The following is a 17,472-nucleotide window of genomic DNA, read 5'->3' as shown; positions in this document are numbered from 1 at the left end:
CTCGAAACTGTTGGGGATTATTTAGATGGGGATGACTTTTTACCCTTTTTTTTCTTTTGTTTTTTTATCTTTTTATTCTTTTTTATTCTTTTTTTTTTTATTTTTGCATAGCCTCTTCCTTCGAAGACTACCTCCCTTGAGAATCGTTTTGCCTTTCCCCGAAAGGAACCGCTGCGGGTACCGTCTTTCCAACCTTGTGTTGGACTCCTCGCAACTGCTAGGGATAACACTGTTGGGGAATTATTTACTCACCTGTTGGGGGTAAAATGTTATCAGCTGGGGGTACCTGACTTCCAGAAAATTTTCTAAATGGAAGGAAAATTTTCTGCCCTAGTTTGATAATATCCCTTGTGGCATGCGTTTCTGCATCAATGTCATTTCCTTTACCTGTTTCAAATCAAACAAAATTTGTTAGTTTAAAACATGGTGGTTGGTTGTGATACTCCTACTGGGATGGCTTTCCCTTTCTCCTTCCTTGCTCTGCGTTCAACAACTTGTTGGGGATGATATTATGTGCTGGGGATAATCCCTTTCTGCTGGGGATATCCCTCTTCTTTTGTGGCATAGCTTGGAAACTGGCATTTCCCCGACCTTTTAGTCTAGTATGGATTTCGCCGAATCACGCTCACTGCTCTCCTTGCTTTGTTCACGGGCCTTGTCTTTGAGGTTTATAACCTTGGTTTTGGCAAGGGTATCCCTCTTGACACTCGTCAATCCTTTTGTCAATTCCCTTTTGCTGGGGATATCTTTATTGACACTGGCCTCGCGCTTGTTCCTTGCTGACTATACCATTTGGATGTACTAGTCAAATCTCATCTTGAAAAGCTGATGGCATATTTGAAGTCATTTCATACTTGTTCTGACCAGACAGACTCTATTGGGGATTTTTCTATGAAAGGAAAAAGATAAAAGGGAACAGAATAAAAAGACATGAAAAAAATGACTCTTTAACAAAAGAAACTATAAATAAAAACCTATCAAATGCAGATACCGACTCTAATGGTCATGACATGCATATGTGGCCTATCCTCTACCGTCAATCATCTTTCAAGATCTTCAATTGGCAATTCCCCATCTGATTCTCAATCCTATTCGACTTGTAGTGCCCAAAGGGTTTTCACTATCAAGCCTCTCTCATTTCTGGTTTTTCTCTCAGCTTTCATCGCCTTATGGTGCCTGTGAAGGTTTTCACCGATAAGACTCTCTCATTTGTATCACTTTCCAGCTGGGGGTTTGGAGTGTCGCCGGTATGACTCTTTCCGCTGGGGATCAGAGTCCTTTCTGCTGTGGAACAGAATGTTATGCTCACCGGTAAGACTCTTCATTTGTCTGACTTGGCATCTTTTGAAGACTGATCGGAAGGTCTTTCTTTGGACCGTAATGTGGGTTTTGGATAGGGCTAGAAAGAAAGGGTATTAAAGGCTCAAAAAATGCATTAATTTTTGGGTTATTAGTTATAACCTTCGGAATTAGATTTATTTACAACAAACGCAACTTTTGCCCCAGTTTCTTGCTTGGGGATATTTTAATTGATTTTTTTTCATTTTTCAAAACTATGACCGAGCCGTGAAGCGCCTACGTATCCTCTTTGAGGAATCAGGTCAAACGTAGTTCCCAATTCCTCTTTTTTATTTGATTTTCTTTTTTTCTTTGTTATCAATTTTCTTTTCTTCTTTTTTTTTCTTTTTTTTTTCATTGTTGTTTTCTTTCTTTCTCTATTTTTCTTCGTTGCTACTGATTCCGAACGAGGGGTATGAAAGAAAATAAATAAGGCTCAAAAGGGGTAACGAAGGATAAAGTGTTTAGGTAGCAGAACAAAATGCCTTCGTCATTTCAGTCTTCAAAACATGCCAAGTGCAAACAACACACTTTAAATTTGTAGTCTCTTCTGATGGTGCTGGACTTGACAATTATGTTAAACATTTTATTTTTCCTTTGTCATTTCTAAGCACCGTTGGGCGACACTCTCATTATCATGACCGACCCTCATGCCAATTTGGCGAATCTTGCTTTTAACGGTTTTCTTTGTGCTTAACTTGCCCCAGTTCCACATGACTCGAGCTCTGAATAATCTCAAAACGTCTTTATTTTCTTTAAATGGTCTGATCGCCTTTCCAGGGTTTTATGATTAACTTTAAAGACTAGGCCCAAAGTGTGTGCGCATGTCATGTCCCTAGAATCGGCATTGAACGAAATGATAAAAGGACTAAACAAAAGACGACTGGAACTAACAAAAGACCGACTTTGTATTAGACTACCGGCGAAATGGTTTGAATAATAAAACAAACAAAACAACCAGAATAAAATCCTAACACAAACTGGACAAAATTTAAACAAACTGCTATGACAAAATGGAAAGATAAGAAGGTTTGACACAGGACAAAATCCCAATTACAACCTTAATAATCCGAACAACAGAAATGACCACAAAATAAGCCACCACAAGCTTCTCTCTTGCTGACCAAGGAACGAAACGTCCTTCCACTTTATCAAAATTGACATTTTAGCCACTGAGCTTTGCATCGATACTGCCGAGACCATTACCAGCTTCAACCTCATCAACCTCCGTCGGCCAGTTCTCGAGGGGGTTCGAGTGCTCCATGTCACTGTCATTAATCACAATCCGCCCTTCTTGGATCATTTTCTCCACTTCCCTTTTCAAAGTACGACAGCTCTCAACATTGTGCCCTACGACATTGGAGTGGTATGCGCATCGCGCTGCCGGATCAAAGTTCCTTGCAAGTGGATCTGGAGTACATGCGGGGAGTGGCTCAATCAAGCCAGCATGCCTTAGCCTTTCAAACAGACTGGCATAAGATACTCCGATAGGGGTGAGAGTCTTTCCTCGTTTCAATAGCCTCTTTATTCTTGCATGTTGACAGGGCCGGAAACCTGATCCAGGTGGCTTTTGGTAGGCTTGTGTAGGTGGGTATGCATTTTGTGGAGCCGGGTGCCTGGAAAGCTGCCATAAGTGGGTTGGGATGGAGAGTATGGGGGATCTTCCATTATGGTGTTGGGTGCTTGGGAAATGACCGAGCTCAAGAGACTTGGCGGCGGAGGGGGTGGTGCTTTTCCCGTTATCCATGTCTGATACATGTCTGCCACATGCTGTCTCAGCATTCTCACTTCTTCTACCAACTCGCTGTTCCGTTCGATCAATTGTTGTCGGTCATTAGTACCGACCCACTCGGTTCTGCGATTCTGATCCATTGTCCTTTGATTTTGCTTTGCAGGGAGGAGTTACCACAACCAACCACTTTTCTATATATGAACAAAGCAAAGGGAAGCCATCAACGTTAGCGTTAGGGCATTTGACAGACAATCATATATCAGAGATACAATGCACCTAAGCAGTCAGACAATTGTGCCCCTCTGGAAATTTCCCACACTTTCCTTTATTTATTTATTCTTTTTTTTTATTGTTATTATTATTTTTTTATTTTTTATTTAGTGGTGGTCGAATCTTATGGAGATTGCCTACGTATCATGTCCCCGCATGAATCAGACCTTGCGTAGTTCGGACCGCTGAAAGATAAACAATACTAAACATTTTTCATATTAGAACAAACTGGGTTTCAAAGGTTTGAATATGACCTACAAACTCAAAAATCAAACAACCCACATATTTTAATCAAAAGCTTTACAAACTCAAAAACAAAAGGCTAGCTCCCTTTCTCTGTTTGACAAATGCAACCAAACGGTTATTTTTGCAAATGTGGCCCCTTCCAAACTTCACATGAATTTTGAGGCCGGGGAGGATTATTTTATGACACTTTACACACTTGTCCATTCTTTTACGAAAATAGCCTTTCGACAACTGAAAGATACTCTAAGGCTATTTCGGCAAGAACGGTTTTAGACATGCGCACACGCTTTTAAGACATGCAGCCGAAGCTGGCTCGGCTTATTTTATTTTTTCATTTTTTTTTGACTAAACATCCAAACAGCATTCACCTGACCGTTTACTCTTTGTTTTTTTTTCAAATTACGATAAAAACCTTGTGTTGCAAACACGGCCTTTCGACGTCTCGGGGACGAAGCTTTTTAAGGCTGTGTGGGTCAACTGGACCAAACTCCTAGACATGACCCAAAAGGTGGCTGTTTACGCAAAGTCAGCCTTCCGGCGTCCCTTTCGAGAACATTCGGTTATTTATGACAAACAACATCTCCTGACTTAGTTATGACTCTTTTATTGTTTTTTCAAAAATAGGAAACTCAATATTGCAAACACGGCCTGTCAACGTCTCGGGGACGAAGATTTTTAAGGCTGTGTGGGTCAACTGGACCAAATCTTAAAATGACCCAAAGGTGGCTGTTTATGCAAAGTCAGCCTTCCGGCGTCCCTTTCGGGAACATTCGGCTATGTCTTGATAAAACAGCGTCACCCGACTTCTTTATGACAAAAACTAAAATTTGACATGTATTTTTTTTATTATTATTATTATTTGTTTTTTGGCTTTTTTAGCAAAGGTGGGGTTGGACCCGATGAGGGTTGCCTACGTATCTCACATCCGGTGAGAATCAAACCCGCGTAGTTCGGGCAAATAAACTATTTTGAGAAGACCATTTTCCATTTTCTATATTTTTTTCACCAAACAAAACAAACTATTATTTTTTCATTCATAATGTAAAACACAAAACATACTAACGTAAAACACAAAACATTTCTTCTTTTTTTTTTCCAGAATTTCGGCAGAGTTTCGATACTACTTGGACATTGGTTTTTTTTTCTAAAAATAAGTAGCTATATCTCTACACTGTTATGTTCTCCTCTTTTCACGATTTTTTTTTTGTGGAAAATGATGACAACATACAAAATCTTTTGAATTTCCGTGGAAAATGATGACAACATACAAAATCTTTTGAATTTCCGTGTTTTATATATATATATATTTATATTTATTATTATTTTTCAAAAATGTGGCATGGGGGACATAGGGAATTCCAAGACTTCTTGGATTCCACAAATGTTCCCCATGTGTTTTTCCAAAAAAAATGAAGCGTGGGGGACATAGGGAATTCCAAGACTTCTTGGATTCCACAAATGTTCCCTATGTGCTTTTCCCAAAAAATGAAGTGTGGGGGACATATGAAATACCAAGGCTTCTTGAATTCCACAATGTTCCCCATGTGCTTAATTAACATAATAGCATGCTTATCTAAAAAATCGTGCAACTTTCTTATTTAACGTGATCAGCATGATAAGAAGTGTCATTTGTCCGCAAATATCATTGGTCCGCCAAATGACCCATTCACCCTTGAATAAATATAACATGTAGCACATATGATGCCAAAGATGGTCTATTATTTTCAGGTTGCTTGTCCTAGACGGACCCAACCCATGTGTTGAGTCCCCTAAGTCGAATGCACATGATGCAAATAAACGCTCTTACTAGGGATCCGGCATGAAGTTGAGTTATTCTAGGTAAAAACCTGAGGCATATTGTTCTAAACCCGGCTTACCCAAACGGACAGTTTGAGCCGAAGTGGGGGCAACATACCGGGAGCACGAAAGTCTACCCGGCCTAGTTACTTGTCCCAACTTCGTCTTATTTGGTATGACTTTAACAGAAAGGTGGGTCACGCGCACGTGTACACCATAAATTCAGAAGACTCAGAAAGAAGGGTTTCGTAGCAGTTTTATATACACAATTCAGATAATATTAAAGCGGTAAAAGCATCATTTAGCACATTAAGCATATATCATGTAAAAATCAGATAATAAATAAAGCCAAATAACAACAATTATTCTAAGCTCGAATTCTTAACCCTGAACCAGTGGTTCTGGGTTTTATTATCCCCAGCAGAGTCGCCAGAGCTGTCACACCTCCTTTTTCCGCACCCGAGAGGGGCGCAGGGGGAGTTTTTTCCAATTAAAGGACAATCGAAACGGGATTGGTTTAATTATTTCAGAGTCGCCACTTGGGAGATTTAGGGTGTCCCAAGTCACCAATTTTAATCCTGAATCGAGGAAAAGAATGACTCTATATTACAGTCTGCGTACCAGAAATCCGGATAAGGAATTCTGTTAACCCGGGAGAAGGTGTTAGGCATTCCCGAGTTCTGTGGTTCTAGCACGGTCGCTCAACTGTTATATTCGGCTTATTTATCTGATTTTTAATACAATTATGAACTTATGTGCAAATTTTATCATTTAACCGCTTTATTATTATTGTTTTTTTAAAAGAAATGTGAACATCGCTTAAAACACGTCTTTGGACTGCGTCACATGAAATGCACCCACAATCCGGAACATATTTTATTTGATGTTTTGGGATTTGAATACGGGTCGCATGAAATGCACACCCAGGCTTAAGAAAGTAAAATATTAAACACGCGCCTAAAGAGACTATCGCGTTATTATTTTGGGAAGACCGTGAAATTCACTAAACGGTCCTTCCGAATTCTAAGTAATTTTAAACAAGTATTTCCTGAGGGCCCCGCAATTTGTATTTTTATTCGGCGAGGCTCATCTCATTCTTATTTTTTTAAAGGAATTTGCAACGTCGTGGACATGCATCTCGAACCACGTTACAATCAATGTACCCGCGATTTTAGAGACACATTTCAACTTCGTTGAGATTTGGATTTGGGTCACATAAATGTGCACCCGAGTTTAAGAAGATAACATTATTAAAGGCGCGCCTAAAGCAACTAGCGCGTTGTTATTTTGGGTGGGGCCGTGAAATTTGCTAAACGGCCCGTCCCGGAATTTAAGTATTTAATACATATATTTTGGGAGGGCTTCGCAATCTGTACATTTTTATTTGGCGAAGCTAGTCTCGCTTTTTTTTTATATTTATTTTTTTATATTTTTTTTTTAAAAAAAGGATGCCATTTTTACGCCTTTAACAATACTAAGCCTTACGGCTTCTTTACAACTAAAATCTCATAACTTGTCAAAAAATTGATAAAATGAGTTTAGTGAATGGGTGTTTCGGAAGTGGTAACAACAAGTACTAATGCTAATTTTGTCCGAATGACCTAAGCAAAGGAAAGGACGAACAGATTAACGTCAAACTTGTGTCATAGAACGATTGACCCAACTTAATTAAATGACATCAAATAAACAAGAATAAACATAACGACGAATGAACAAAATGCATACGGTGAGAACATAATCAGAAAATTATCATACCAACTTTTATACTGCATCTTCGGACATTTAAAGTAACGTCTCCTTATCTAATGCTTGAGGTTTACTAACCTGAACAAATAGAAACGGATAGAGCCAGAGACCAACCCTCTACATCGACCTCAACGAACAACCTCGATGTACCGGACCTCGACGAACAACGACGACCTCGACGGAAACAGAAAGCTCGGACCAAGTCTGTCAACGACCTGAGATTGTTGGTTGCTGCTGTATATTTTTGACGCAACAACTGGTTCGACAAATGCAACAAAGGGGTCGTTTGGATGTGAGGAAGGAGGAGGCTATGGAGGGTCGTTTGGCTGGTGGTTTGTTGACGGTGGTATTTGACGACGGGCTGGGCAGTAGGTTATGGTCAGTGACGGGTTTACTGTGTTATGGTGGAAGGGCCTGTTTTGGTTTTGGTGTTTGGTGATGGCGGGGAGCTGGTTATGGCGACGGGTGATGGTTGTCAACTGGAAAATGACGAAGGTGTTGGTTGCGACAGTAGGGTGGGTTGTTTGGGCAGTGGTTGACGCGGGGAGCTTAGAGGTGGTAGGCTAGGTAGCGGGCAGCAATGGTGTTCGGACGTAGGGTCGACGAAGGGTGGTGGACGCAGCGGGTGATCGTTTGGATGTGGAGGAGTGGCGTCGCGACTGGTTTTGGGTTGCGACGGGTGTGATGGAGTTGGGAGGAGACGGGGTTTTGGGTGAGTTTGACGATGGTTTAGGGTGGTCGGAGGTTTTGGTGGACTGGTTTTGTCGACTGCTCTTTGGACGTGGGGTTTGGGTAGGGTTTTTGTTTGGTTCTTTCAAAGGAGGAAGACGAGGCTACAGTGCCCGTCCAAAATTTTTCAAAAATCCCCCTTCTTCTTTTTTTCAAAAAAAGTCCTCCCTTTTGTTCAGCAAAATGTCCGTGTGTGCCAAGAAAAATGAGCCCCACGCGTGGTGGGGTTCAAGGCATATGTCCCCCACGCGTGGTGGGGTTCCCCACGTGTCGTGGACTCGGTTTATTATGGGCTAGGTCCGAAAATTAGGCCTAAAACCGGGTAGTTTGAACCCGAATATTATTCTTTTGCCCGGACCCGAGAAATAGGAACACGACGTTGCTTAACTAGTCCTATATAAGCAAAATAGCTACTAAAATAAGACTAATTATTTAAAACAAAACTATATTATTTAAATATTTTTCAAGATTTAAAATAGCTACAAAATATTAATAAAACTATTTTTTGTAATTTTCGTTTTTTAAATATTAAGATAAAATATGAGGTAATATTTTTTGTATTTTTCAAAGTTAAAATGACTATAAAACCTTAATAGAACTATATTTTTTTTGTAATTTTCGAAATTATATAAAGTACAAAAATAAAGTGCAATTTTGTATTTTTCAAATTTATGATAAATACATAAACTAAAATTTATATACATATATTTTTTGTAATTTTTCTTTTTGTAATGAAATAAAGCAAAAATAGTCAAAATAGGTATATTAGACCTAAATTACATATTTATGCTAAAAAATGTGAAAATTCTCGGGGAGGGTCAAAAATCCGGTGTCTACAGTTGCCCCTCTTTGACTGGAAACACGATCACATTCGTGGATAAGATCATCAGCAATTGAACTTATAATAATTCCATGTGCAGTGGAATCTTTCTTTTTCCAAACATTGTAAGTTTTCAGATCCCTCCTATGTTGGGCAGTGTTACCCTCCTCTGGTGACTCATAACACGGTTGATACTTTCAAGAGCATCTTGCTCTTCGAGTACATACCATATATTACGACTCCAGATGTCGCAATTTTCACCATTCAGTTTGTCGTCCTTGTTCAAGTTAGCAATGATATTTTCGATGCCGTGCCTATTATTAGGACAATATTACACGTTTAACTCATCAATATATAGACTACAATCAATTTATGCATGTGATTATACACTCAAGTAAATTAATTTTAATATTAATTCTGTATTTAGTATCGAATCGAAAGGTCACTACGTTTCCATTCATCATCTATATCTAAATATTTTAATAAATATTAAAATCATTTCTTAGTATGTACTTTATTTCAAGTCTCAATCCATTACAAAAAATATAATAAACAATGTGTATGTAACTAGTGAGACAAATAACATAATTTAAATTTTATTAAGATAAAACATATAATAATTTACATGTTTGCTAGGATATATATATACCAATCGAACACTAACTCTTGCACATATACGCTAAAAGGTGAACTAGGTCAAATATCATTATAAATCTCAATTAAAATTTTACCCCAAGGCTAATGAAGAGAGTTTTCTAAAATAACTAATGCTCCCCAATCAGTAATTTCTATGTAAATAGCCAATTCAGCTCTTTTTAACTAAAAATGATGTACATATTCAGGAATGAAAGCATCAGGGCCCATTTTAAATTCCTTGAACTCCCTAAATTTCTTTTCTCATTCTCTTCGTTCAGCTCTTCGATTACTTAACTCATTTTGCCTCGCCCTTGAGAAATTCTTGATGACTTCAGGCTCCGAGTCTGAATCATTATATGTAAAAATAAGTCCTGCGACGACGTATCCTTCTATGTTGTCTCCTTTCTTGATCTCGAGAACTCCCACTTGGAGTAATTCAAACTTGTCCCTGTTCAGCCATATCTGAAAAAGAGACAAGAAAACAATAAGAATGTCTACAACCATTCAATGTGATAACATATGTAACAATATCTCGTAGAAGTATATTAATGTAAGGGGTTCAGGCTAAACTATTTTTCTACATTAAGGAGATAGCGAGTTCTAATAAGGCCATAATCTCTTGTAATCACATGATCAAAATCACAGAAAAATATATAGCTTCAGTTTAGATCTCTGCAAATAGTGTTCTTTAAATTAAAAGCTAAAGCACAAAATATGTTACCAACAATTTCTCGTTTGGTCTTAATTGACCAAAGAATTTCAAGAAAACTTGATGTACAATATTCATGTCTGTCTTTAGCTTTGTTTCTCAACAAGTTTTTTTTTTCTTTTACATAACATAAAGTCATAATATTGTGCAGTGGAGCAAATCCCGTGAGTCATAATATTGTGAATCAGATTCCTCTTCCATCTCAAACCGTTGCCAACTTTGAACAAGTTATAAGGCTAAAACCAAACTCCATGAAAGCGACCCAATTTCAGATCAGAAAGAAACTTGTCAATAATCAAAGCATTATAAATTACTAACCAGTATCTAATACATTATTAAATATAATAACAGATTAATTATGGGGTGTATCTAATCAGTTTCACAAGCCGTTAACTTTATACATTTTAGACCCTTATGAGTTATGTATAAAGAACTACTGCAGAACTCCTACTTTTCTTTATCCAAAAAATTGAAGCATGAGAGAATTTGAATCTTTTAGTACATTAAAAACGGATTATCGTACAATTCGCAAACATATTGGAACTCTCTGTTAACAACATTAACATGAATTAAAATCAGTTACGTATTCATCTCAATAGAACACACTTTAAATGCTCTGATACTAATGATAGTTAAAATCGAGTAATAGGGACATCAAATTTGTGTACCTGTTAATAACAGCGGAAGTTTTTCGCAGAATCTGTTCCAATCAATTGTCCAAAACTGATTCCGTCTCTCTTGGAAATGAAATTCTTGTTCACGAACTAAATACCTTGTTTTTGTTTATCACATTATGTTTCTTTCTTTAGGGAGAATCACTTTATTATTATTTTTTCTGTTGAAAAGGAAGGATATATAAAGGAGAGAGAAAGGTTTCAAGAAAAAAAAAACTGTCGCTCACACAATCACATGTTCCCATTATTTTTCTAACGTGCAACAGTTTTTCTTTATTTATCTGTTTTAACTCCCTAGGTAACCTCTTTTAAATTTTATCTCCTCTAAATGGGTAGGGTCAGTTTCATATGTAGCCAACTATTATCTAAGATTGTAAATATTTGTCGGAGCTAACAAGGCCATCATTAAACATATCTGAAGGTAGGTAAATCAAAGTGTTGATCACTTTTTGGCAAACAAAGGGTACAAACATGAAGTAAATTTACTAATCTGGAAAGATGTTAAAAGGAAATTGTAACGGTTCAATACATATTGTCCGCTTTAGGCCTAGATTCGCACGGTTTTAAATTGTATCACTAAGGTCTAAAGTTTGTCTACTTATATACCTAGCATCTCCCGTATACCTTTTCAAAGAAGTGGAATTCCCCTTAGGGACTTAGCATCCTCGCTAAGGTTTGCCCTACCACCATTTCACAGACGTAGGATTCGCCTACACCCATATGACTGGTGAGGTTTATCGTACCATCATTCAAGTTGCTCGTAGAGTGGCTCTGAAACCATAGGTATCAACCCAGCTCACTAATAATATTATCCGCTTTAGCCTATGCCTGTACGGTTTTAAAATACATCACTAGGATCTAAGACTTGTCTACTTATATACCCAGCATCTCTCCCGCGTCTTTTGTCGATGTGAGATTCGCCTGGGTATCACAAAAATAAAGTTTATTCTCCTAGGCGATTTAAGTCCTCTAAATTATGAATGATACTAAAACATTTATTTATCTTTCCCAGTGTTGGAAACACAATGAGTCTCTGAACAGAGGGTCTCCTGAAAATAGCCTCTTTATCCTTCTGGGGTAGAGGTAAGGTCTGCGTACACTATATTCTTTCTAAACTCTACTAATAAAATTCTACTGGATTGTTGTTGTTGTTGTTATCTTTCCCAATGTACCAAAAATTATATACTCTCCAACTATGCATTTTCAGTCAAGAATAGGGGTTGTACTCTACTTCTTTTGGGACACGGTTTCTATATTTTATAGGGGCACGGTTTGAAAGAAAAGCAAGAAAGACATGTTGATAGAATCTTTCAAATCTCAATCTCTCACTAAATCTGATCTAGTCTTCAAGCTCTTTATACGTCTAGCCACATAAGCCAAGATCAATTCAAGATTATATATCACCTTATGAATTTATGTAAAGATGATGATTTTTTAACTCGCTATAACCTTCAACTCAACAAAGTTCAACTGCATCTTATCTCAACTTAAGTTTAATATGGTATGAAAGGATTGAAATATCCCGAAGAACAATTTAGGCACAAGCAAAAAGTTCAGCAAAAGCTATATAGAAGAAATTTATTAAATTAGGGAGAGAACTTGGTAGGAGGGTTTTTCACAACTCATAAACTCTTGAATCTCTCTACGTCATAGCTACCACTCTACACTGGAAAATATGTAGTAGCACCCTTATTTATAATACTACAAAACCAAAAACCTACTCCAATATAAAATTGGTAAACAAATCCTAATAGGACATGAATTAAATAAACTACCAAATATCAAATCCTAGACAACTTAGAAATACTAATTAATCTTGGTTTAATTTCCAACAGCCTCCCTTAAACCAAGATCTTCAAACTTGATCATGTCGTGAATAACATCAAGCCTTTAGAAGTCAAGTACTTTAGATTCTCCACCAATTCTCTAAAATATGTTGCATCAACAAAGTCGCGAGTATCGTCTTTAGTTAACATCAGTTTCCCTTCAATGTTGGACATATATGATTTGTCTTTAACCATGGTAAATCCCTTCAAAATATCATCAATATAATTTTTCTTTACTTTGAAATCATCTACTTCTCCAGTTGCACCAATAAATATTTTGTCTTGCTCCTTAAAATATGTAATCTCGAACAATGACACAAGATTTATTTTATCTTCGATATCTATAATCATGCGTTGTTGTGGTTCTGGACCCCAAGCTATTTCTGCCTCAAACTTAGGTGGATCTTTCTCTTGATGAACCATCTTGCTTCTTTCATTACTCGGTTCATCTTTAATACCAACAAATAATTTTTTTTGTGAAATACTAACCTCATTTGGGTTGGCATCCCTTGCAACTAAATCATCCTTTTTATCAATCAAATGAATTTTTGAAAGATCAATTCGAATATTATTTGACTTTCCTTTGCATTCAATATAATCTCTATTACAACAAAAATTGCATGTACCTTCTCTTCTTTTCTTCTCTGTTTCTGAATTTTGGCCTTCTTGATTTATCTCTGCTAGATTTGATGTGTCTTCTTTTTCTTTTGGTTGATCATCCTTTTCTCGTGATGCCTCCTTCAATGACTCATCTTTTTGTTGATTCAGTGTTCTCTCATATGTCACCAATTCACCTTCTCAATCATCAAGTCCGAAAGTGCTAAGATCTTTGGTAGCCTCAAGAATAACTTTTTTGTTACTAAACTTTAAACTTAGAGACTGCAATACTTTTTCAATAATTTTAACTTCTTTCAATACTTCTCCATTGATCCTAAGACCATTGACTATTTCTTCAATTCTCGTAAAAAATTCTTTGACAACTCAAATTGACTCCTAAACTCTTGCAGTTTCTCCTTCTTTATGTCAGCAACTTTTCGATATGACTTCACCAAGATTGTCCAAACCTCATTTGATGACTTTGCATACAAATATTTTTTAGATATGTACAAATCGACTTTGATGGCGAGATAGTAGTGTGTCTTATACTCTAAATGTATTTTCTTCTCCAATTGCGTAGCTGCATCACCCGTCAACGTTGTGCCTTCTAGGGGTTCCTCAAATCCTTCATCAATGATGGACCATAATCCAATATTCTTAAAAAAATTCTTCATCTGTTGATATCAAGTTTCAAAATTACTTTTGCCCTCAAACACAAAAACAGGACAATTAGGTAATAGAGTATCCATTTTTTTTTGGATCTCCTACTGGCTCTGACATGATCTCATGCAGGCTCTGATATCAATTTGAAAGGATTGAAATACCACGAAAAACAATTTAAGTACAAGCAAAAAATTCAGCAAAAGCTATATAGAAGAAATTTATTAAACTAGGGAGAGAACTTGGTAAGAGGGTTTTTCACAACTCATAAACTCTTGAATCTCTCTACATCATAGCTATCACTCCATACCGGAAAACATGCAGTAGCACCCCTATTTATAATACTACAAAACAAAAACCTATTCCAATATAAAATTGGTAAACAAATCCTAATAAGACATGAATTAAATAAACTACCAAATATTAAATCCTATACAACTTAAGAATACTAATTAATCTTAGTTTAATTTCCAATATTGTAGAATAAATATGATATTTTCACTTTTAATGAAAAGTCTCGACTTTGAGTCTATTGGGCCCCAATCTCGAGTACCGGGACAGAAATATCTTACCTCACTTTGGTTTCTATTTGTTTTATGAAAACTAACCTCTTTTATTGGCTTTTATTTAAAATGTAAAGGTGCTTATTGGATGTTGGAACCCACAAAATAAGATATAGTGTTTTGATCTATCACGTATTGCAAAGGAGGATCAACTTTTCCACTTTGTTAATAGCAGTTTTTTTTTCCATAAGAAAAAAAAGGAAAATCTAAAACAGAAATAAGAAATGTCAAAAGTGCGAGCACTACTTTTCATGCTTTGTGATTCGTTTTGGGAAAAGAATCACTTTTTCTTGCTATGTTCTTCGTAAACCCAACATTCCTCCTATCTCCAGAAAGCATTACGTGAAAAAGTTATAGAATATTAGCAACGTGTTATTCCCAAAAATATTAATTAAAATAATCCAATTGATTTAATTAAAAATGAGAGTTTCGAAAGAAAAAGGTAGTATAATATTTTGTGAGAATCTCTTAACTTTAAGCTGTGCTGTTTCTCTCTCTCTCTCTTTTAGTTTTTCCCTTTTAACTTTAAAATAAGTTTATCGCGCCAAAAGCATAAGCCTCATCACTTTAAATCAATTCTATATCATAAGAATGGAATATGTCAGTTAATACCCGGCTTTATAAAGTTAATATAGTGGCTACTAACAATCACCTCACTTTAAAATAAATTTAAATTAAACTGATGTAAAATACAAATAGATAGGTAATTCGTTGTTATCCTCTTTGAGGAGAAAAAGGAAAAAATTATTTTGGTATTAGGGTCACGGACGGCCCTTCCCTAAAGCAAATAAAGCATTACTTTAGGCCCCACATTTGTGGGAGCCGGGTCCCATTTTTGGTTAGGCTATATATAAAAAACAATTGAAAAAAAGAGATCGATGAAGTGAAAAATTTTGATTTCTCTCTTCAGCAAACATAGAGAAGAAAGATTTATAACTGCTATGATTTCTGCCAAGAAAACCACATTTAAAAATGAATATCTAACCCGAATTTCGTAAGATACATGTGAATAGGAAGAAATAATTTAATGAAAATGTTGCTACTGAAATCTCAAAATCTCTAGAAAAATCATTTAGAGTTGATTATTTTTTATACCTAGTAGACAAGATAGATTTGAGCAATTCGAAACATATACAAATATTTTTGGTTTTCTGTTTAACGGTACAAACTGAGATCACTAGATGATAAAAAATTAAAAAAAATATTTCTTTAATATTGAATGTTCCTTAAAACATAATAATCAATCCGATATTGATGGTTTAGATTTATTTTTTTGAATAAAAAGCGTTAAGAAAAATAGTACAATTAGAATAAATTAATATACTCACTCAAACAAAAAGATTTAATTTTTGCCTATGTTTTATTTTATTTTTTTGGAAAATTTCTAGGGAAATTGCAGTCGCTACTCTTCGGGTGCATAGTGGGTGATGTGTTCACTGTGCAATTATAGCTTGCAAACCAAACACAAAATGTAAACTGCACTAGGCTTGTCCGGTGCGACGAGTTCTAACTGAGGAGGTTACTGGTGAGGGGAATGGATCCGAGGTCTCCTATGTGGGAAACCACTCTCCCAACTAGCTAGGAGTGACAAACGGGCAGGTCGGGTCGGATATGGTTCAGGTCGAAAACGGGGTAACAAAAAAATGAATCAATTATCCGACCCGACCCATATTTAATACGGATAAAAAGCGGGTTAACCGGCGGATAATATGGGTTACCCATATTATCCATGACTTCTTGTATATGATCATTTTTGGGAGAATTCTTAGTCTCCCTAACTTGAGGAACCCCCAATTTGAGGCTTTACAAATGTAAAAGTTAGACTCATTGGTTATCCATTTTCTAGAAAATGGATAATATGGTTCTTATCCATATTTGACCCGTTTTTAAAAAATTTATTATTCAACCCATTTTTTAGTGGATAATATGGGTGGTTAACTATTTTCTTTTAACCATTTTGTCACCCCTACTTCCAACCAACTCAGCTAATCCCTGTAGGCTCCAAATGCCTATAGTGTTTATAGAAAAATGTTAATAACCCATGTTATTGTTGCTTCAGTGGAAATAAGTTTTTCAAAATTAAAATTGATAAAAATCTTACTTAAGATGAACAATGTCTCAAGAGAAGTTAAATGGATTAGCTATACTGTCGATTAAGAAAGAGTTATTAGGAGACATTGATTATAAGAAAACTATTAATAACTTTGCATTTATAAGCACCTAGAAATACAGACATCAAATAAAAAAATATTTTTTTTTAAAAAAAGTTAAGGCCCTTATAAAATTTGGCTTTAGACCACAAAATTCGTCAGGCCACCCCTGATTATGGCGATACAAAAAATGGTTTGTGGTCTCTTTTCCCTCTTTGTTTTTTGGGCAGCTAGGCGTTCTGTTCTCTGAAGAAAAATAATTTTTTTTAAATAATATTAAAAACCTAATTTATTACACCACTCAAAAGTTGAGAGAAAATCGAAAGTTGATACCGGCAAGTTTGAATAGGGGCATTTGCATTTATACCCGCTTTTTATGTCACGTTTTAACTTGTGCCCGCTTTGCAAAAACAATTGCAAGTATATCTGCTTTTTCGCATAACTTCAGCATACGGGGCTGAAGTAGCAAAGACAATCACGCAAAACTTCAGCATTCTAGTAGCCGGGCCTGAAGTTCAGCTCTAGAGCTGAAGTTTTTGTTTTGTAACTGGCGAACTTCAGTTCTAGAGTTGAAGTTTTTGTTTTTGTAACAGGCAAACTTCAGCTCTAGATCTGAAGTTTTTGTTCTCGCGTTAGAATTGTTGTAGCTTGCATAGAATTGTTGTGTTGATGCCTTCACCAGCTCCGAAAGAGAGTTTAATTTTAATCTATCTTGATGTCCATAGTATGAGAAAAGTATTTCCACATTCTATCAGCAGTCTCACTCTCAATGAATACGTTTCTAGTTGAGGAGACCTACAACAAGGACATTTGGAGATAATATTTCGACTAAATTTGGCTAAGGTATCATCCAAAGGGAGCTTCTTTATCCAACCAAGGAATGAAGCTTAATTTAATGGAACTCCTTTGTGCAAAAATTCTAGAAAAGATGTTATTTTTGCTTCTTTTTCTAACAGAGGAACATGTGAACTTCCCATCA

The sequence above is a fragment of the Nicotiana tabacum genome, chromosome 5, assembly GCF_000715075.1.
Source record: "Nicotiana tabacum cultivar K326 chromosome 5, ASM71507v2, whole genome shotgun sequence".
In the NCBI taxonomy this organism is placed as follows: Eukaryota; Viridiplantae; Streptophyta; class Magnoliopsida; order Solanales; family Solanaceae; genus Nicotiana; species Nicotiana tabacum.
The sequence above is the reverse complement of the archived record's forward strand: the minus strand, read 5'-3'. Positions refer to the sequence as shown.